The sequence below is a fragment of the Scyliorhinus torazame genome, chromosome 24, assembly GCF_047496885.1.
Source record: "Scyliorhinus torazame isolate Kashiwa2021f chromosome 24, sScyTor2.1, whole genome shotgun sequence".
NCBI classification, from domain to species: Eukaryota; Metazoa; Chordata; class Chondrichthyes; order Carcharhiniformes; family Scyliorhinidae; genus Scyliorhinus; species Scyliorhinus torazame.
Genome location: NC_092730.1, coordinates 38,572,707 through 38,595,091, shown reverse-complemented (window position 1 = coordinate 38,595,091; position 22,385 = coordinate 38,572,707). Strand labels below are relative to the sequence as shown.

The 22,385-nt window shown below is 46.5% G+C and overlaps 5 non-coding genes across 5 annotated transcripts; 1 reads left to right on the top strand and 4 right to left on the bottom strand.

The window, feature by feature from the left end:
- Positions 1–2,710: 2,710 nt before the first annotated feature.
- On the bottom strand, positions 2,711–2,782 carry trnaw-cca (transfer RNA tryptophan (anticodon CCA)). The gene has a single exon. It is a non-coding gene; the product is annotated as a tRNA-Trp (tRNA).
- Positions 2,783–3,080: 298 nt separating this feature from the next.
- On the bottom strand, positions 3,081–3,152 carry trnae-uuc (transfer RNA glutamic acid (anticodon UUC)). The gene has a single exon. It is a non-coding gene; the product is annotated as a tRNA-Glu (tRNA).
- A 13,135-nt stretch (positions 3,153–16,287) lies between these two features.
- trnaw-cca (transfer RNA tryptophan (anticodon CCA)) lies at positions 16,288–16,359 on the bottom strand. Its single transcript has one exon. It is a non-coding gene; the product is annotated as a tRNA-Trp (tRNA).
- Positions 16,360–16,804: 445 nt separating this feature from the next.
- On the bottom strand, positions 16,805–16,876 carry trnag-ucc (transfer RNA glycine (anticodon UCC)). Its single transcript has one exon. It is a non-coding gene; the product is annotated as a tRNA-Gly (tRNA).
- A 4,860-nt stretch (positions 16,877–21,736) lies between these two features.
- On the top strand, positions 21,737–21,808 carry trnam-cau (transfer RNA methionine (anticodon CAU)). The gene has a single exon. It is a non-coding gene; the product is annotated as a tRNA-Met (tRNA).
- Positions 21,809–22,385: the final 577 nt, after the last annotated feature.

The following is a 22,385-nucleotide window of genomic DNA, read 5'->3' as shown; positions in this document are numbered from 1 at the left end:
CAGACTATTTAGAACAAGCGAAGATTCCTGCCTCCAGCCACCTCGCTGTCTCCAACTCTCTTCCTCAGCTCGAAACACACGGAATCACGCAAACGCCTCCAATCAAATTATTATTGCGATGGCCGGGAATCGTACCCGGATCAACTGCTTGGAAGGCATCGATGCTCACCTGTATCCCCCCATCACTTACTGCCGAATGTTGAGTCCTTTTGATGCTTTGCATTAGTTTGATAAATAGTTTCGTAAACAACGTCTTACTATGTTTATGTTATTTCACTCCAATTTAAAATGCTCCTGAATGAAAGTATCCGTGTCGCACGGCTCCCCGTCAGCCAGGAGATGGCACCAGTCCACAATAAAAGTATTTATTTCTGATGTTCTGTGTGTCATTACATGGGACTCTTGCTCTGGCCTGAGACCTTACCTTGTCCTTGTGTCCTGATGCTGCCGTTTGCACCCTGCTTAAGTAATCATAGAATCCCTCCAGTGCAGAAGGAGACCATTCGGCCCATCCAGTCTGCACTGACCCTCGGAAAGAGCACCCCAACACGGCCCAATCATCTCCGAACCGTTCGGATACATCAGGTGTCAGTCTCCTATGGAGACGAGGGTTCAATCCCACTCCTGACATTGACATTGATTCTCAGCTGCGATAAAATGCCCGGGTTCAAAAATGCGGACGAGCCCGGATGGTGTCATTGACTGAAATAGGGAGGAGGTTTCAGCTCCCTGGAAGTTATTGCAGCGAATATATCAGTGCAGAACACGTGAAGAAACGGACAGGGTATTTAAAGGTCGTTTGATCAGGGTGTGGGATTCTGAATTTCTCCTCAAGTAAAAACAGACGCACGCTTGTGCATCCGCGCAGCTGGCTGAATACAATGGTTATTTGTACCTGATAAACCTTTGATTTAGCCAACGCCCTTGCGGGATGAGGTGGCCGAGTGGTTAAGGAGACGGACTGCTAATCCATTGAGCTCTCCGTGCGTTGGTTCGAAACCCATCATTGTCGATTTTCCATCCTGCTTTCTCTCAGTGGGACTCATTTTTCCAAAGTATCTGCAATCACTGATGTGACAATCCAGTCCAAGTTGTGAGGCCGGATTGCATCGAGTTGTGTTGGAAGCGCGAGAATTAAAATTCAGTCTTGTTCCGATTGAGATGCATTGATCGGATAGTGAGGTCGGAACCACTCTGTCTATTGGGTAGTGTCAAAGCCAAGCGACATTTCATTGTTCGAGAGAATGAGGAGTTTAGGGAATCAGGATATTTGCCCGGCAAAAATCTGCTGGAGGAGGGAATGAGGGGAGTCCAAAAATGTATTCAGAACCTTAATGTAGCGGCGGCAATGCAGATTCACCAGAATGATACAGACATAGAAGGTTTCAATTACGAGAACAGATTAGAATTATAGAATCATAGAATGGTTCCAGCACAGGGTGCGCCATTCCGCCCACCGTGTCCATGTCAGTCGCCCAGAGCTGGTAAATCTCAGCAGACCTGGCAGCATCTGTGGAGCGGGAAACAGAGAATGGGAAGCATGGTCAGACTGGACTGGAAACTGTAACTCTGTTTCTCTCTCCACAGATGCTGCCAGACCAGCCGAGTTATCCAACATTGTCTATTTCTGTTGCAGCATTTTATGAAGTATCTCCAGAGCGGCCTTGCCTTTGTGCTCGGCGTTTCTATTTATTTATTTAGTTCTGTATAAATTTAGAGCACCCAATTATTTTTTTTCTCCAATTAAGGGCCAATTTAGCGTGGCCAATCCACGTACCTTGCACATCTTTGGGTTGCGGGGGTGAAACCCACGCACACATGGGAAGAATTAGCAAATTCCAGGCGGGCAGTGACCCAGGGCCGGAATGACGCTTCTATTTATAAAGACTGGTCCCGTATGGGCACTAAGGGCAATTTATCCAATCCACATAATGCACGTCTTTGCACTGTGGGAGGAATCCGGAGCACCCGGAGGAAACCCACGCAGACACGGGCAGAAGGTGCAGACTCCGCACAGGCAGTGAATCGAACCTGGTACCCTGGCACTGTGAAGCCACAGTGCTAGCCACTTGTGCTACCGTGCTTTGTGCCCAGAGAAGTCATTGCAGCGAATATATCAGTGGAGAACAAGTAAAGAAATGAAAACGACATTTTTAAAAAACCGCACGCTTGTGCACCCAGGTAACTGGCTGAATGCAATGGTTGTATGCAACCCCGATAAACCTTTGATTTATTTGCTGAACAAGAATTTCCCCATCTCCGCCTTAAACATAATCAATGTCCCGCTTCCGCGGCCTTCTGAGGCAGAGTTCCAAAGTCGCGCAACTCTCTGAGAGGGAGAGATTTCCTCATCTCCGTCCGAAAAAGAGCGACATCCTTGTTTTTAACTGCCCAGTTGTTCTGGTGTCATCCACGAGCAGTGAGATTGAACCAACTGTTTGGACAGCCCAGTAGCACAATGGTTAGCACAGTTGGTTCAATATTCTCAGATAATAATATGGACGCGGCCAACTGGGAGGTAGAGTCCCATGCTCTACTGACTGAGCTATCCGAGTCTCCGCATGTTTGATTAAACTGCTCAAAAATATAAACTGAGCGGGTCAATCTGAAATATCCGCAAACATTTACCAGCATTGTGGTTTTGAACGGAGTCGTTTCGGGAACATTCCCACAGAGAGAAATTCCTGGAACCAGCGGCAGAAAATCCTCCTGAGCCTGACGTGATTTGAACACGCAGCCTTCTGATCTGGAGTCAGACGCGCTACCGTTGCGCCACAAGCCCAAGTGCGGACCATTGCGGGTTTCTCCTCATAGATTTATGTTTTATTTATACCCAACTGTGCGAAAGAAACGCAAAGAAGTTCGATTGAGGGATATTAAAGGGCCCTGAAGTAAAGCAGCTGTACCACGTGGTTAAGGTGATGCACAATAATCCATTGTGCTCTGTACACGTGGCTTCAAATCCCATCCTCGTCTGTGACGTGTCTGTTGTGTCTCTGTTTGGTCCCCTCATGGGGTTGTGGTGATCCACTGTAATAGGAGATGTAAGGTAGGATAAATAATAAATAATAATTTATTATTGCGATGGCCGGGAATCGAACCCGGATCAACTGCTTGAAAGGCAGCTATGCTCACCACTATACCACCATCGCTCACTGACTGGAGACGTGTCCTGTTGGTTCTTTAGATCAGTTTGATTAACTGTTTCTTATCAAGTACTTACTTTGCGTAAGTTATTTCACTCCAATTTAAAATGCTCCTGAATGAAAGTGTTCGTGTCGCACGGCTCCCGTTCAGCCAGGAGACGGCACCAGTCCACAATAAATGTACATTCTATGTGTCATTACACAGGACACTTACTCTGACCTGAGACCTTAACTCGTCCTGTGTCCTGATGCTGCCATTTTCACCCTATTTCAGTAATCAGAGAATGCCTCCAGTGCAGAAGGAGGCCATTCGGCCCATGGAACCGGTACCGACCCTCGGAAAGAGCACCAGATTTCGGCCCAAACGCACCTAACCTTTCAAATACGTCAGGATGGCCGAGCGCAGGTCGCAGTCTCTTCTGGAGGTCAGGGCTCGAATCCCACTCCTGAAATTGACTTTACCTCCGCGAGGCACCATCCAAACCTGGAACCCCTCCCTAACAGCGCTGTGTGTGTACATACACCATATGGACTTGCAGCGGTTCCAGAATCCCCTCACCGCCCATTCTCACGGTCAATTAATGATAGATTGTAAATGTTTGGCCGAATCAGCGACAATCAAAGCCAGAGCCCTGGTGATTAGCTGAACATGCTCAGACTCTGTAGCTTCGTCCGGTAAAGTGTCTGTTCCCCAAAGAAAAATCTGGACTCAAATCCCAGCCCAGCCTTATTCCGTTTGACCACCTGTGCGATTGAGAACTTCCTCCACAACAGGGGGAAATGTGTTGGATTTCTAGTCGGAAAATATGCCTTTTGCAGGTTTAAATTCAGTAGAATATCTACAGAGATTGCAACGCAAGTACTGATTTTAGCTGCCATCATCCAGTTGTTAAATCTTTCCACTAGAAACCCACTGGATTTTTCCCTTTGACTTGAGTCCTGCTCCCAGAGGATCAGTTCAGTATTTTCAGTAATATTATATTTTGAATTCTATGTCCAGAGAATTGTGACGCTGAAATTGCTCACACTTCTCTCCATTGTTATCTACTCTGCAGGTATTGACTACACCTTCGAATGGAGACATGCTCACAGGGCTGTGAGAGAGGCTTTCTTTCAGGCGTGAGGCCTCGTTTGGTCCATCAGCAGCAACCGGATGCCTGCAGAGAAACTCAGAATACCGAGCCCCTCTTCCCAGGATGGACTTAATCAGGGACAAGATGTTGGTTGAAGAGAGAATCAAAGGTCTGAAGAATTGGTCTCAGATTCCTTGCGTTTTGTGAAGAGAACAAGATGGTGGAGCAATGTGACAATACCAGGATACGAGTTTGGGATATTATCCAGTCTGTGCTGGGAGAGCTGCGGGAAGGACGTTGTCTTGTCTGCCCACCCAAGCTGAATGTTGGGATTGAGGTGGTGATCAGATTCCGAGATGAGGGTGAAATCCTTTCACTGAGTTTCAAGCTCACAGTTCGGTTGAGTGTCTTGAGTTACAGGAAGATACAGACGGGATGGTCAAATGGGCAGAAAAGTGGCTGATGGAATTTAACGCTGAAAAATTAGATGTGATCATTTGGTAGGGGGTTTTCGCAGTAACTTCATTGGAGTGTTAATATAATCCTATTTGTGACAATAAAGAATATTATATTATTATTATAGGATTAATGTTAATGGCCTGACACTGGGAAGTCCTGAGGAACAAAGGGATCTTGGAGTGTTTGTCCAGAGATCTCTGAAGGCAGAAGGGCAGGTTAATAGGGTGGTGGAAAAGACATTTGAGATATTTGTCTTTATCAATCGGGGCATGGATTACAAAAGCAGAGAGGTCATGGTGGAGTTGTATAGAATGTTGGGGAGGTCACAGCTGGAGTACCGTGTGCAATTCTGGTCACCACATTATAGGAAATATGTGACTGCACTGGATGGGGTGCAGAGGTGATTCAGCAGGATGTTGCTTGGGATGGAACATTTAGGATATGAAGAGAGGTTGGATAGACTTGTTTTCTCTCTCACGCAGGAACAGAGATGACTGAGGGGTGATCTCATCGAGGTGTACAAGATTATGATAGGTATAGACAGGGCGGATAAGGAGCACCTGTGCCCCTCAGTCACAAGGGGACACTATTGTTCTGTGATTCTGTTACAGATCAGATCTTGGAGGTATCGCTGCTGTATTGCCAGGTGGCGTGGTGTGATCCGGAGAGCAAAAGCTTCCATCGAGGACGGGGTTCTCAATAAGAACAAACTGGAGGTGTGGGATGTCAGAATCTGCTCAGCACTGATTCATTTTTATTCATTGTTGTGTCCTGGAATAAACACGTGGATTGTAGCTGTCCATTAAAAACAAAAATAGAATTCGGAAATTTCTGGCCAGTAACTTCACCATGTCCACGTTACATCACTCAGCATCCTCAGCTGCATCACATCTGGTCCACGTTTCCTCAGCAGAGAGCAGTTTCACAGCAGAGAGTACATTTCCACTGGAGAGATCGCAGTTTCTCAGCAGAGCGCACAGTTCACGGCAGAGAACACAGTACCACAGCAGAGAGCACAGTTTCACAGCAGAGAACACAGTCCCACAGCAGAGAGCACATTTCCACAGGAGAGGTCTCTCTCTCATACAGTGTGTGAGTTCTCCCTGAATGCTCTCACCTTCTGACCTATTGCTCACGTGTCCACTCCCATGGTGTTGAAGTGTTTCCCATCAGTCCGTTCAGAACAATCCTTCAGCTGATATGTTGGAAATGTAATTTGCTGACAGAGACTATATTTCCAACATTTCACAACTGGCTGCACATCTGGACCAATGGAAAAATACAACCTTCTTCCGTTAGTTGTTGCAGATGTTAAAGGTCCATGAGGTGGTTTGGTGAAGTCAGGTCATTTGGCGAGTTGGCCGAGAGGTGATGGCGATGCGCTGCTAATCCATTGTGCTTTGCATCTGCGGGTCTGAATCCATCCTCCTCGATGATCCATTTCCTGCATCTCCGTGTTGGGTCACTTATTGAGGGTGACCTGATGATTCATTCAGTGTATCCGGAACTAGGATGGAGTTTAGATTCGGAGTTCAACAGGCCTGAGGAGTGAATCTTCTTGCACCAATCTCTATACCGACATTCCTAATCCTCTGTCTGATAATCGATTTAAATCACGACACCAGCTTTGGGCAGGAGTTTGGCACCATGAATACTTGCGGCTTCAGAAGCTCCAAAACAGACGCCAGCTTCATCTGGGGCACTGCTGGCAGATTTTGTCTTTCCAGAACCGGCCGCCCAGCCGTGAAAACAAGTCCATCAGATGACCTCATTACACTGTAAGACGGAGGAGCTGAAGTAGGCCATTCGGCCCATCCTGTCTGCTCCACCATTCAAAGAGGTTATGATTGACATGATATAATCTTCAAACCCACTTTCCCGCCTTATCCCCATAACCCTTGATTCCCTTACTGATTTAATCTTGCACATATTAACTTCCCCAGCCTCGACAAGTATTCGCTTAGAAACAATGTTTCCACAGATACACTATACTCTGAGAGAACAAATTACTCATCATTTCTGATTTAATTGGGCGGCCCCTTACTCTGTTCCTCTGTTTAAGAAGGGTAGCAAGGATAATCCCGGGAACTACAGGCCGGTGAGCCTTACGTCAGTGGTAGGGAAATTACTGGAGAGAATTCTTAGAGACAAGATCTACTCCCATTTGGAAGCAAATGGACGTATTAGTGAGAGGCAGCACGGTTTTGTGAAGGGGAGGTCGTGTCTCACTAACTTGATAGAGTTTTTCGAGGAGGTCACTAAGATGATTGATGCAGGTAGGGCTGTAGATGTTGTCTATATGGACTTCAGTAAGGCCTTTGACAAGGTCCCTCATGGTAGACTAGTACAAAAGGTGAAGTCACACGGGATCAGGGGTGAACTGGCAAGGTGGATACAGAACTGGCTAGGCCATAGAAGGCAGAGGGTAGCAATGGAGGGATGCTTTTCTAATTGGAGGGCTGTGACCAGTGGTGTTCCACAGGGATCAGTGCTGGGACCTTTGCTCTTTGTAGTATATATAAATGATTTGGAGGAAAATGTAACTGGTCTGATTAGTAAGTTTGCAGACGACACAAAGGTTGGTGGAATTGCGGATAGCGATGAGGACTGTCTGAGGATACAGCAGGATTTAGATTGTCTGGAGACTTGGGCGGAGAGATGGCAGATGGAGTTTAATCCGGACAAATGTGAGGTAATGCATTTTGGAAGGTCTAATGCAGGTAAGGAATATGCAGTGAATGGTAGAACCCTCAAGAGTATTGAAAGTCAAAGAGATCTAGGAGTACAGGTCCACAGGTCATTGAAAGGGGCAACACAGGTGGAGAAGGCAGTCAAGAAGGCATACGGCATGCTTGCCTTCATTGGCCGGGGCATTGAGTATAAGAATTGGCAAGTCATGTTGCAGCTGTATAGAACCTTAGTTAGGCCACACTTGGAGTATAGTGTTCAATTCTGGTCGCCACACTACCAGAAGGATGTGGAGGCTTTAGAGAGGGTGCAGAAGAGATTTACCAGAATGTTGCCTGGTATGGAGGGCATAAGCTATGAGGAGCGGTTGAATAAACTCGGTTTGTTCTCACTGGAACGAAGGAGGTTGAGGGGCGACCTGATAGAGGTATACAAAATTATGAGGGGCATAGACAGAGTGGATAGTCAGAGGCTTTTCCCCAGGGTAGAGGGGCCAATTACTCGGGGGCAGAGGTTTAAGGTGAGAGGGGCAAGGTTTAGTGTAGATGTACGAGGCAAGTTTTTTACGCAGAGGGTAGTGGGTACCTGGAACTCGCTACCGGAGGAGGTAGTGGAAGCAGGGACGATAGTGACATTTAAGGGGCATCTTGACAAATATATGAATAGGATGGGAATAGAAGGATACGGACCCAGGAAGTGTAGAAGATTGTAGTTTAGTCGGGCAGTATGGTCGGCACGGGCTTGGAGGGCCGAAGGGCCTGTTCCTGTGCTGTACATTTCTTTGTTCTTTGTTCTTTGTTCTGAGATCATTCCCTCTGGTCCTAGACTCTCCCACATGGAGAAACAACCTCTCACCATCCACCCTGTCAACGCCCCTGAAAATCAATTGAATCAGTGAATTTGAACGGTGAGCTTTATTCCCTGTCCCAAAGAGTATTTCAGGCCTCTGGATTCCCAATCCAGTGAGATAATCTTTCATCCCTCTGAACAAAAAACAGTTGATTCAGCTCATTATTAAACATCTTGGGCCAGTGGGCCGATGAATGGCAGATGGAGTTTAATTTGGATAAATGTGAGGTGATGTATTTTGGTAGCTCAAATCAGGGATTGACCTAATCAGTTACTAGTAGGGAGTTGGGGAGAATTACAGAACAAACAGATCTAGGAGTACAGGTTCACAGCTCCTTGAAGGTGGTGTCGCAGGTGGATAGGGTGGTGAAGAAGGCATTCGGAATGCGAGGTTTTAAGCTCAAAATGTTGAATACAAAAGTTGGGACGTCTTGTTCATTGGTAAGACCACACATGGAATATTGTGTTCAGTTCTGGTCACCCTATTTTCGGAAGGATATTGTTAAACTAGAAAGAGTGCAGAAGTGGTTTACAAGGGTGCTACCAGGACTTGATGGTCTGAGTGAAAGGTAGAGGCTGGATAGGCTGGCACTTTTTTTCCTGGAGCGTAGGAGGCTTATGGATGATGTCATAGAGGTCTATGAAATAATGAGGAGCATAAATAAGGTAATGAGGAGCATCTGGAACGGCTCTGGCAGTGGTAGAGGCGGGTATCATTTTATCTTTTAAAAATCAGTTCGACAGTTACATGGGCAGGGTGGGTATAGAGGGATATGGGCCAAATGCGGACAAGTGGGACTAGCTTAGTGAAAGAAAATGGGCGGCATTGACAAGCTGGGCCGAAGGGCTTTTTCCATGCTGCCAACATCTATGACTCTGTCTGTCTTCCTGACGACATTAGAATTTCCTCCACAGAATTGTAGTGAACCGATTGATACATAATATTTTATTCTATTCTTTATCCAAGTCAAACAGATACTGTGGATTCATCAGGGGATAAACAAAATACTAGGATGAGAGCGAATTGAATGAAAACAATGTTAGAAGGAATTATATTCCATAAAAAGCCCTGCAATGCTTGGATGGAAAGGTGAAACTATGAGCTGAAGAGGGAAAACTCGGCTGTCAGCAAGTTCCACCGGATTTCTGTATAAAACGACTGCGACAGGTATCTGATATCATCATTAGATTCATCGAAGTCAGACGCCTTGTCCATTAGGCCACGCGGCCACCGCCAGTGGCGTGCGAGCCAATGTTTATCCCATGTGAATAAATACTGTGATCATATCTGTTTCCATAGAAACCAGTAAAATGCAGAAGGAGGCTATTCGGCCCATCGAGTCTACACTGACCCTCCAATCCTGCACCCCACTCATGAGAGGGGAGGGACGGATTTCAGGGGTTGGAATGGGGGCCAGAGTTGCTCCATCGGACCCAATATTCCAGTAGAGGGCAGGTGCGTGAGCTTTCGGAGGGTCAGTACAGACTCGTTGTGCCGAATGGTCTTCATTTGCACAATAGGGATTCTCTGATTCTATGACAGCAGCGGGTTTAGGTGGCGAAGCCCTTGTGCCATCCTGCCCACTCCTGACACCATGGAGAAATTCTGATCTCTCAAAGACTGGCGACCAAGGACGTGTAACAAAAAATAATTTATTTACTGTTTGAGCAGCTGCTCCAGGCTTGTGCTCTGAGCGCGATCCGGGGAGAACACCTGATCATTTTAGATGCGGAACACGTAATCACGTGACCATTCGGTCTGCACAGGCCTCCTTCTGTGCTGCCAGTTTCTGTGATTGAATTGCTTTAATTTGGATCTGGACTGGGAAGTTCGGTGCTGTTCCATGTAAAGCAAAAATGAACTTCTAGGATATTTCCAAAGTAACTGATTTTCTTCCGTAAACAATTGAATCCGTGAAATTGTGCGTTTCGGGAACTGGGATTTTCGAGTCTCTCAAGGCTTCTCTCCAAATCCAATGGTCAATTGTAAGGTAGATTCAACCGCTCCTCACATAAACACCGGGGCACCGTTCATCGCAGGAATGCAAGAACTTCCTGGAGTGATTCCTGGCCGGTTTTATAATGTTTTGTATGTTTAATGAATGACCTATTGAACCGAGCTGCGATGGTCGAGTGGTTAAGGTGTTGGACTTCCCCAGCAGGTTCGAGCCCTGCTCCCAACGACTGTGACTGAAGAATTAATCGATTTTTAGAAAAAGGTTTGACACAAAGTTCGCTGCTTAGCAAATTCTAATCTCCTCAGGAAGAGGGTCAATAATATTTCTGACAGCAGCCCGGCTAGCTCAGTCGGTAGAGCATAGGACATTTAATCCCACGGTCGTGCATTCAAGCCCTATATTGTTTCATATTGGGTTCAAGCCCCATATTGGGCGCTTCCATCTGAGAATTTTGAGCTGACCGAACTGTTTTGATAACAGGAATACAAGGTTCTGTCCCGGGACGGGGAATCCACAGGCCTGAACTAATCTTTCATGACAAGATTTGATGAATCTGGAATTGAAATTTCTCAGTAATGGCGGAGAAAGGTTCTGATTCAGACGGATCATATTTCCACAACTGGGAACACATTTACACAACAGGGAATGATTTGACCCAACCACGGTGAAGATCTGTCACCGGCACAGTCACGGTTCCAGGACAGAGAGAACAGTTACACAGCAGAGAGCACAATTGTACAGCAGAGAGCGCAGTTACTCAGCAGAGAACTCAGTTACACAGCAGAGAGCTCAGTTACACAGCAGAGAGGACACTTACGCAGCAGAGAGCACAATTATACAGAAGAGAGCGCAGTTACTCAGCAGAGAGCACAGTTACACAGCAGAGACCTCAGTTACACAGCAGAGAGCTCAGTTGCACAGCAGAGTGCACAATTATACAGAAGAGAGCACAGATACACAGCAGAGAGCACAGTTACGCAACAGAAAGCACAGTTACACAGCAGAGAGCACAGTTACACAGCAGAGAGCACAGTTACACAGCAGAGAGTACAGTTACACAGCAGAGAGCTCAGTTACAAAGCAGAGAGCACAGTTACACAGCAGAGAACACAGTTACACAGCAGAGAGCACAGTTACGCAGCAGAAAGCACAGGTACACAGCAGAGAGCACAGTTACACAGCAGAGAGCACAGTTACACAGCAGAACGCACTGTTACACAGCAGAAAGCTCAGTTACACAGCAGAGTGCACAGTTACACAGCAGAGAGCACAGTTACACAGCAGAGAGCACAGTTACACAGCAGAAAGCACTGTTACACAGCAGAGAGCTCAGTTACACAGCAGAGAGCTTAGTTACACAGCAGAGAGCTCAGTTACACAGCAGAGAGCTCAGTTACACAGCAGAAAGCACAGTTACGCAGCAGAGAGCACAGTTACACAGCAGAAAGCACAGATACACAACAGAGAGCTCAGTTACACAGCAGAGAGCTCAGTTACACAGCAGGGAGCACAGTTACACAGCAGAAAGCTCAGTTACACAGCAGAAAGCACAGTTACGCAGCAGAGAGCACAGTTACGCAGCAGAGAGCTCAGTTACACAGCAGAGAGCACAGTTACGCAGCAGAGAGCACAGTTACACAGCAGAAAGCACAGATACACAACAGAGAGCTCAGTTACACAGCAGAGAGCTCAGTTACACAGCAGAGAGCACAGTTACACAGCAGAGAGCACAGTTACAGAGCAGAGAGCACAGTTACGCAGCAGAAATACATTTAATTGCCTATCTTTGTGCAACAGAAAACCCCGTTTTCCTAAATAACTAGTTTGTCCATCTCAGTATCTTGCTGGTTTGCACTGCACCTCTTCTGTGTGTCATTGTGTGTGTGTGTCCTGATAGTCTCTTCCTGCTTTTCTGTGTGTCTTCCTCTGTCTGTTACAGCCGTGCTGAAGTTCCGGGTTATTGTCCAGCCAAAGTGAGCTTCACAACACTTGGGTTCTCGTTTTAAAAAAAATAGTTATCTGGCTGCCTCAGAGCAGTAATTGCGAACACGGCGGACGTAAGGAGCGGAGTGGCGCAGCGGAAGCGTGCTGGGCCCATAACCCATAAACCAACCTCTGCTATTTATATTCTCACTCACACCAAAAGTAAACATGTCGCTATCACCGTGCATCCGCCTTTTCTTTTCAGTAAATTAGTATCAAAGTGTTGCTTCCAGTGTGATCCGGACATTTGTCATTTCACATCACTGTGAAGCTCAAAGTAACGAAATCGGGAAGCTCTTCAATTGACTTTCTCTGAGGGAAACAGACAGCATCTGCTGTGGTGTGTGAGTTTTATTGGTGCCAATATCACATCTCCACTGACAGAAATGGGTTATGTTTTATTAACACAGTCATATCATTTGATAAAGATAGAACCAGGAGTTTTTCAATGTTTCCAATTCCTTTAACAGAGCGAAGGGGAAAAGTGTCTACAATAACGTCCAGGAATACCCCACAGAGGGGTCATAAGGACAAGGTAAGGGCAGCACGGCAGCATAGTGGAATTGCTTTGACAAAACATTGAAATCTATACACGTCAGTCTCGACTCAATAAAACTCGAGATGCATTTGTAGGCATAGTATTATTTATTTTTAACCAACTTGCAAGTCTGAATCGCATCACACAAACCCAGAACACAAGCTGCCTCCTGGGTCTTCCGAATTGAGTGCTATTGGAGACAAAGGAATCTCTACAAATACATTCAAATGACATCAAGTTTCACATACAGATTCCCATAGGCGATCCTAGACCCCTCCTGACCTGGCCATACATCCTAATTGGCTCACTTCTCATTCCTTAACCCTGGATCTCTTGTTACCCAGCATCCTTTTCTCCACCTCCACCAGACACACCTCCCCCTTTCGTGCCATGCTTTCTAAAATCCTTTGTCTGTGAACTCACTAGAATTAGACTGGCCTACATCTACATTACTGTAACTAATATACTTAAACTAACTATTTTATATCACATTCATCAGCTTCACAGTTCCAGGGTCCCAGGTTCGATTCCCGGCTGGGTCACTGTCTGTGTGGAGTCTCTACATTCTCCTCGTGTGTGAGTGGGTTTCCTCTGGGTGATCCGGTTTCCTCCCACAGTCCAAAGATGTGCAGGTTAGGTGGATTGGCCATGCTAAATTGCCCTTAGTATTGGTTGAGTGGGGTTATTGGGTTATGGGGATAGGGTGATGTGGGCTTGGGTAGGGTGTTCTTTCCAAGAGCGGGTGCAGACCCGATGGGCCGAATGGCCTCCTGCTGCACTGTAAATTCTATATATAACAATATCCAATAATAAACCACTACAGAAACCGAGATCACAGTTTCGCCACTCGGACGGATGTGAACAATCCAACCAGACTATTTAGAACAAGCGGAGATTCCTGCCTCCAGCCACCTCACTTTCTCCAGCTCTCTTCCTCAGCTCGAAACACACGAAATCACGCAAACGCCTCCGATCAAATTATTATTGCGATGGCCGGGAATCGACCCCGGATCAACTGCTTGGAAGGCAGCGATGCTCACCAGTATCCCCCCATCACTTACTGCCGAATGTTGAGTCCTTTTGATGCTTTGCTTTGTTTCGTAAACAACGTCTTACTATGTTCATGTTATTTCACTCCAATTTAAAAATTTTCCTGAATGAACGTGTCCGTGTCGCACTGCTCCCGTTCAGCCAGGAGATGGCACCAGTCCACAATAAATGTATTTATTTCTGATGTTCTGTGTGTCATTACATAGGACTCTTGCTCTGGCCTGAGACCTCACCTTGTCCTTGTGGCCTGATGCTGCCGTTTGCACCCTGGTTAAGTAATCATAGAATCCCTCCAGTGCAGAAGGAGACCATTCGGCCCATCCAGTCTGCACCGACCCTCGGAAAGAGCACCCCAACACGGCCCAATCCCCTAGAACCGTTTGGATACATCAGGTGTCAGTATCCTCTGGAGACGAGGCTTCAATCCCACTCCTGACATTGACATTGATTCTCAGCTGCGATAAAATGCCAGAGGTCCCGGGTTCAAAAATCCGGACCAGCCCGGATGGTGTCACTGACTGAAATCGGGAGGAGGTTTGAGCTGCCGGGAACTTATTGCAGCGAATATATCAGTGCAGAACACGTGAAAAATCGGACAGGGTATTTAAAGGTCGTTTGATCATGGTGTGGGATTCTGAATTTATCCTCAAGCAAAAACAGCATCCGCGCAGCTGGCTGAATACAATGGTTGTTTGTACCTGATAAACCTTTGATTTGACCAACGCGCTTGCGGGGTGAGGTGGCCGAGTGGTTAAGGGGACGGATTGCTAATCTGTTGGGCTCTCCGTGCGTGGGTTCGAAACCCATCATTGTCGATTTTCCATCCTGCTTTCTCCCAGTGGGACTCATTTTTCCAAATGTATCTGCAATCACTGATGTGACAATCCAGTCCAAGTTGTGAGGCCGGATTGCATCGAGTTGTGTTGGAAGCGCGAGAATTGAAAATTCAGTCTTGTTCAGATTGAGATGCATTGATCGGGTAGTGAGGTCGGAACCACTCTGTCTATTGGGCAGTGTCAAAGCCAAGCGACATTTCATTGTTCGAGAGAATGAGGAGTTTACGGAATCAGGATATTTACCCGGCAAAATCTGCTGGAGGAGGGAATGAGGGGAGTCCAAAAATGTATTCAGAACTTTAATGTAGCGGCGGCAATGGAGCTTCACCAGAATGATACAGACATAGAAGGTTTCAATTACGAGGACAGCTGAGAATTTTAGAATTATAGAATGGTTCCAGCACAGGGTGCGGCCATTCCGCCCACCGTGTCCATGTCAGTCGCCCAGAGCTGGAAAATCTCAGCAGACCTGGCAGCGGGAAACAGAGAATGGGAAGCAGGGTCAGACTGGACTGGAAACTGTAACTCAGTTTCTCTCTCCACAGATGCTGCCAGACCAGCCGAGTTATCCAACATTGTATATTTCTGTTGCAGCATTTTATGAAGAATCTCCATAGCGGCCTTGCCTTTGTGCTCGGCGTTTCTATTTATTTATTTAGTTCTGTATAAATTTAGAGTACCCAATTATTTTTTTCCCAATTAAGGGCCAATTTTGCGTGGCCAACCCACATACCTTGCACATCTTTGGGTTGTGGGGGTGAATCCCACGCACACATGGGAAGAATGAGCAAACTCCAGACGGGCAGTGACCCAGGGCCGGGATGACGCTTCTATTTATAAAGACTGCTCCCGTATGGGCACTAAGGGCAATTTATCCAATCCACCTAATGCACGTCTTTGCACTGTGGGAGGAATCCGGAGCACCCGGAGGAAACCCACGCAGGCACGGGCAGAACGTGCAGACTCCGCACAGACAGTGAATCGAACATGGGAGCCTGGCGCTGTGAAGCCACAGTGCTAGCCACTTGTGCTACCGTGCTTTGTGCCCAGAGAAGTTATTGCAGCGAATATATCAGTGGAGAACACGTGAAGAAATGAAAACGACATTTTAAGACCGTTTCACCATGGTGTGGAACTGATATATCAAATAAAAAACCGCACGCTTGTGCACCCAGGTAACTGGCTGAATGCAATGGTTGTATGCAACCCCGATAAACCTTTGACTTATTTGCTGAACAAGAATTTCCCCATCTCCGCCTTAAAAATAATCAATGTCCCGCTTCCGCGGCCTTCTGAGGCAGAGTTCCAAAGTCGCACAACTCTCTGAGAGGGAGAAATCTCCTCATCTCCGTCCGAAAAAGAGCGACATCCTTATTTTTAACTGCCCAGTAGTTCTAGTCACCCACGAGCAGTGAGATTTGACCAACTGTATGGGCAGCACGGTAGCACAATGGTTAGCACAGTTGATTCAATATTCTCAGATAATAATATGGAAGCGGCCAACGTGCGGCTCGAACCCTCGACCCTGGGAGGTAGACTTCCATTGCTCTACCGACTGAGCTATCCGAATGTTTGATGAAACTGCTCAAAAATATAAACTGAGCGGGTAAATCTGAAATATTCGGAAAAATTGTGGCTTTGAACGGAGTCATTTCGGGAACATTCCCACAGAGAGAAATTCCTGGAACCAGCTGCAGAAAAACTTCCTGAGCCTGACGTGATTTGAACACGCAGCCTTCTGATCTGGAGTCAGACGCGCTACCGTTGCGCCACAAGCCCAAGCCCAACAATTGGGCGTCTCTCCTCATAGATTTATGTTTTATTTACACCCAACCGTGCGAAAGAAACCCAAAGAAGTTATATTGAGGGATACTAAAGGGCCCTGAAAATAAAGCAGCTGTATCACGTGGTTAAGGTGATGCACAATAATCCATTGTGCTCTGTACACGTGGCTTCAAATCCCATCCTCGTCTGTCACGTGCCTGTTGTGTCTCTGTTTGGTCCACTTCATGAGGCTGAAGTGAAAATGCTGTGATTTTTAGCTCTTGTCGGAGGGCTTGGGCAGTGAATAGTCGAACACTGTCCATATTGAAACCACATTAAAAATGATGAGAAAGTTACTTATTTCATTCCCCGCTGTACTTGCCACTAAATTCCGAGTGAGAAACTTTCTCTTCCTCAGTTTGAAACTCACAAAGAGGTGCAAAAATTCCCAATTTATTATTGCGATGGCCGGGAATCGAACCCGGGTCAACTGCTTGGAAGGCAGCTATGCTCACCACTATACCACCATCGCTCACTGATTGGAGACGTGTCCTTTTGGTTCTTTAGATCAGTTTGATTTACTGATTCGTAACAAATACTTACTTTGCGTAATTTGTTTCACTCCAATTTAAAATGCTCCTGAATGAAAGTGTTCGTGTCGCACGGCTCCTGTTCAGCCAGGAGATGGCACCAGTCCACAATAAATGTACATTCTATGTGTCATTACATAGGACACTTACTCTAGCCTGAGACCTTAACTTGTCCTTGTGTCCTGGATGCTGCCATTTTCACCCTATTTCAGTAATCATAGAATGCCTCCAGTGCGGAAGGAGGCCATTCGGCCCATCGAGTCGGCACCGACCCTCGGAAAGAGCACCCGATTTCGGCCCAATCGCACCTAACCTTTCGAATACGTCAGGATGGCCGAGCGCAGGTCGCAGTCTCCTCTGGAGGTCAGGGCTCGAATCCCACTCCTGAAATTGACTTTTCCTCCGCGAGGCACCATCCAAACCTGGAACCCCTCCCTAACAGCGCTGTGTGTGTACATACACCATATGGACTTGCAGCGGTTCCAGAATCCGCTCACCGCCCATTCTCACGGTCAATTAATGTTAGACTGCAAATGTTTGGCCGAATCAGCGACAATCACTGCCAGAGAGACCTGCAATAACCCTCAGGGCAGGAAAGGCAATTCAATGTCCTTTGATCCAAAAGCAAAATACTGCGGATGCTGCAAATCTGAAACAAAGACAGAAAATGCTGGAAATATTCAGTTGATCCGGCAGCTTCTGTGGAGAGAGAAACAGATCGTTCCAACGAAAGGTCAGGTTGTGAAATGTTAACTATTTCACTTTTCACAGATACTACAGATCCGTACCGTATTTCCAGCATTCCCTTGTGATTAGCTGAACATCCTCAGACTCTGTAGCTTCGTCCGGTAAAGTGTCTGTTCCGTAAAGAAAAATCTGGACTCAAATCTCAGCCCAGCCTTATTCCGTTTGACCACTTGTGCGATTGAGAACTTCCTCCACAACAGGGGGAAATGTGTTGGATTTCTAGTCGGAAAATATGCCTTTTGCAGGTTTAAATTCAGTAGAATATCTACAGAGATTGTAACGCAAGGACTGATTTCAGCTGCCATCATCCAGTTGTTAAATCTTTCCACTAAAAATCCACTGGATGTTCCCCTTTGACTTGAGTCATGCTCCCAGAAGATCAGTTCAGTATTTTCAGTAATATTATATTTTGAATTCTATGTCCAGAGAATTGTGACGCTGAAATTGCTCACACTTCTCTCCATTGTTATCTACTCTGCAGGTATTGACTGCACCGTCTAATGGAGACATGCTCACAGGGCTGTGAGAGAGGCTTTCTTTCAGGCGCGAGGCCTCTTTTGGTCCATCAACAGGATGTCTGCAGAGAAACTCAGAATACCGAGCCCCTCTTCCCAGGATGGACTTAATCAGGGACAAGATGTTGTTTGAAGAGAGAATCAAAGGTCTGAAGAATTGGTCTCAGATTCCTGGCGTTTTGTGAAGAGAACAAGGTGGTGGAGCAATGTGACAATAGCAGGATACGAGTTTGGGATATTATCCAGTCTGTGCTGGGGAGCTGCGTGAAGGACGTTGTCTTGTCTGCCCACCCAAGCTGAATGTTGGGATTGAGGTGGTGATCAGATTCCGAGAGGAGGGTGAAATCCTTTCACTGAGTTTCAAGCTCACAGTGCGGTTGAGTGTCTTGAGTTACAGGAAGATACAGACGGGATGGTCAAATGGGCAGAAAAGTGGCTGATGGAATTTAACGCTGCAATATTAGATGTGATCCATTTGGTAGGGATTTTCGCAGTAACTTCATTGCAGTGTTAATATAAGCCTATTTGTAACAATAAAGAATATAATATTATTATTATTGGATTAATGTGAATGGCCTGACACGGGGAAGTCCTGAGGAACAAAGGGACCTTGGAGTGTTTGTCCATAGATCTCTGAAGGCAGAAGGGTAGGTTAATAGGGTGGTGGAAAAGACATATGAGATACGTGTCTTTATCAATCGGGGCATGGATTACAAAAGCAGAGAGGTCATGGTGGAGTTGTATAGAATGTTGGTGAGGCCACAGCTGGAGTATCGTGTGCAATTCTGGTCACCACATTCTAGCAAATATGTGACTGCACTGGATGGGGTGCAAAGGTGATTCAGCAGGATGCTGCTTGGGATGGAACATTTAGGATATGAAGAGAGGTTGGATCGGCTTGTTTTCTCTCTCTCGCGGGAACAGAGATGACTGAGGGGTGATCTCATCGAGGTGTACAAGATTATGATAGGTATAGACAGGGCGGATAGGGAGCACCTGTTCCCCTCAGTCAAAAGGGGACACTATTGTTCTGTGATTCTGTTACAGATCAGATCTTGGAGGTATCGCTGCTGTATTCCCAGGAGGTGGTGGTCTGATTCGGAGAGCAAAAGCTTCCATCGAGGACGGGGTTCTCAATAAGAACAAACTGGAGGTGTGGGATGTTAGAATCTGCTCAGCACTGATTCATTTTTATTCATTGTTGTGTCCTGGAATAAACACGTGGATTGTAGCGGTCCATTAAAAACAAAAATAGAATTCGGAAATTTCTGGCCAGTAACTTCACCATGTCCACGTTACATCACTCAGCATCCTCAGCTGCATCACATCTGGTCCACGTTTCCATAGCAGAGAGCACAGTTTCAGAGCAGAGAGTACATTTCCACTGGAGAGATCGCAGTTTCTCAGCAGAGCGCACAGTCCACGGCAGAGAACACAGTCCCACAGCAGAGAGCACAGTTTCACAGCAGAGAACACAGTAACACAGCAGAGAACACAGTCCCACAGCAGAGAACACAGTAACACAGCAGAGAGCACAGTTTCACAGCAGAGAGCACAGTAACACAGCAGAGAGCACATTTCCACAGGAGAGGTCGCCGTTTCCCAGCAGAGGCACAGTCTACAGCAGAGATCATATTCCAAAGCAGAGAGTAGTTACACAGTAGAGATCTCGGTTCCACAGTAGAAATCACAGTTCAGCGGGAGAGAATATACTTAAATATCGGAAAGCAGTTTAATTAACATCAGGGAAGACCTTTCAATAACAGAGTGAAGATGCAGATAACACAGTTACACAAGAGGAAAGAGGGGAGATTTTACAACAAAGAACAAAGACAAAGAAAAGTACAGAAGAGGAACAGGCCCTTCGGCCCTCCAAGCCTGTGCCGACCATGCTGTCCATCTGAGCTAAAATCTTCTCGTCTTCCTGGGTCCGTATCCCTATATTCCCATCCTATTCATGTATTTGTCAAGATGCCCTTAAATGTCACTATCGTCCCTGCTTCCACCACCTCATCTGTCAGCGAGTTCCAGGCACCCACTACCCTCTGTGTAAAATACTTGCCTCGTACATCTCCTGTAAACCTTGCCCCTCACACCTTAAACCTATGTCCCCCAGTAATTGACCCCTCTACCCTGGGAAAAAGCCTCTGACTATCCACTCTGTCTATGCCCCTCATAATTTTGTAGACCACTTTCAGGTCACCCCTCAACCTCCGTCGTTCCAGTGAGAACAAACCAAATTTATTGAACTGCTCCTCATAGCTAATGCCCTCCATACCAGGCAACATCCTGGCAAATTTCTTCTGCACCCTCTCTAAAGCCTCCACATCCTTCTGGTAGTGTGGCGACCAGAATTGAACACTATACTCCATGTGTGGCCTAACTAAGGTCCTACACAGCTGCAACATGACTTGCCAATTCTTATACTCAGTGCCCGGGCCAATGAAGGCAAGCATGCCATATGCCTTCTTGACTACCTTCTCCACCTGTGTTGCCCCTTTCAGTGACCTGTGGACCTGTACACCTCGATCTCTCTGACTGTCAATACACTTGAGGGTTCTACCATTCACTGTATATTCCCTACCTGCATTAGATCTTCTAAAATGCATTACCTCACATTTGTCCGGATTAAACTCCATCTGCCATCTCTCCATCCAAGTCTCCAAACTATCTAAATCCTGCTGTATCCTCTGACAGTCCTCATCGCTATCCGCAATTCCACCAACCTTTTTTCGTCTGCAATCTTACTAATCAGACCCGTTACATTTTTCTCCAAATCATTTATATATACTACGAACAGCAAAGATCCCAGCACTGATCCCTGCGGGACACCACCAGACATAGCCCTCCAGTCAGAAACGCACCCTTCCATTGCTACTCTCTGCCTTCTATGACCTAGCCAAGTCGGTATCCATCTTGCTAGCTCACCCCTGATCCCCTGTGACTTCACCTTTTGTACCAGTCTGCCATGAGGGACCTTGTCAAATGCTTTACTGAAGTCCATATAGACAACATCCACTGCCCTCGCTGCATCAATCACCTTTGTGACCTCTTCCAAAAACTCTATCAAGTTAGTGCGACATGACCTCCCCTTCACAAAACCGTGCTGCCTCTCTCTAATACGTCCATTTGTTTCCAAATGGGAGTAGATCCTGTCTCGAAGAACTCTCTCCAGTAATTTCCCTACCACTGACGTAAGGCTCACCGGCCTGTAGGTCCCTGCATTATCCTTGCTCCCCTTCTTAAACAAAGGAACAACATTGGCTCTTCTCCAGTCCTCCGGGGCATCACCTGAAGACAGAGAACACTGGAACTTAATGGGAACACTTTCTATATATGACCAGTCAGTCGATGTGTGTTATCTTGTGTGAGGTGACAGTGTCCAGCTGCTGTGTGTGTGTGTGTGTGTGTGTGTTGCATTGTTGGTGAGTTGCACAGTGGAATTGTGCCGCCAGGGTGCGCTGTCGAGCACACGTGGTCCTGATGAACAACATTGCGGAAGTAAGGAATTGTGTCGCTTCAACGCAATAACAAACATGGAGCAGAGTGGCGCAGCGGAAGCGTGCTGGGCCCATAACCCAGAGGTCGATGGATCGAAACCATTCTCTGCTAGTTTTTTTTTATACTTTCCGTTACAGTAAAAAGAAACATTTAGCTTCTCACCACAAGTATATCTGACATTTCTTTCCAGGAAACGGTTTTTTTTACTCGGCTGGAAGGGGGTTCCATCAAACATTTAATTTGTGCAACCAATGTCTGAAATGGCATTTACTCCCACAGGGACACACGCTGTAAATGCTGCAAACACACACAGGCTTTCCATGATTGCAGAATGTTCAGCACCATTCACAACTCCTCTGTTAATGAAACAGTCCATGTCCAAATGCAGCAACCTGGACAATATCCAGGCTTGGGCTGAAAAGTTCCAGGCAAAGACCATCTCTAATAAGTGAGAATCTAACCATCGCCCCTTGACATTCACCGGAATTCCCATCACTGAAACCCCACTGCCAACATCTGACTGATTGCCATTGGGCAGAAACTGAACTGGTCATATAAACACTGTGGCTAGAAGGCAGGCCAAAGACTCGGACTCCTGTGGCGAGGCACTCACTCCCTGACTCCCCAAACCCTGTCGACACAGCATAAATCAGGAATGTATTGGAATAATTTCCATTTCCTTTAATAG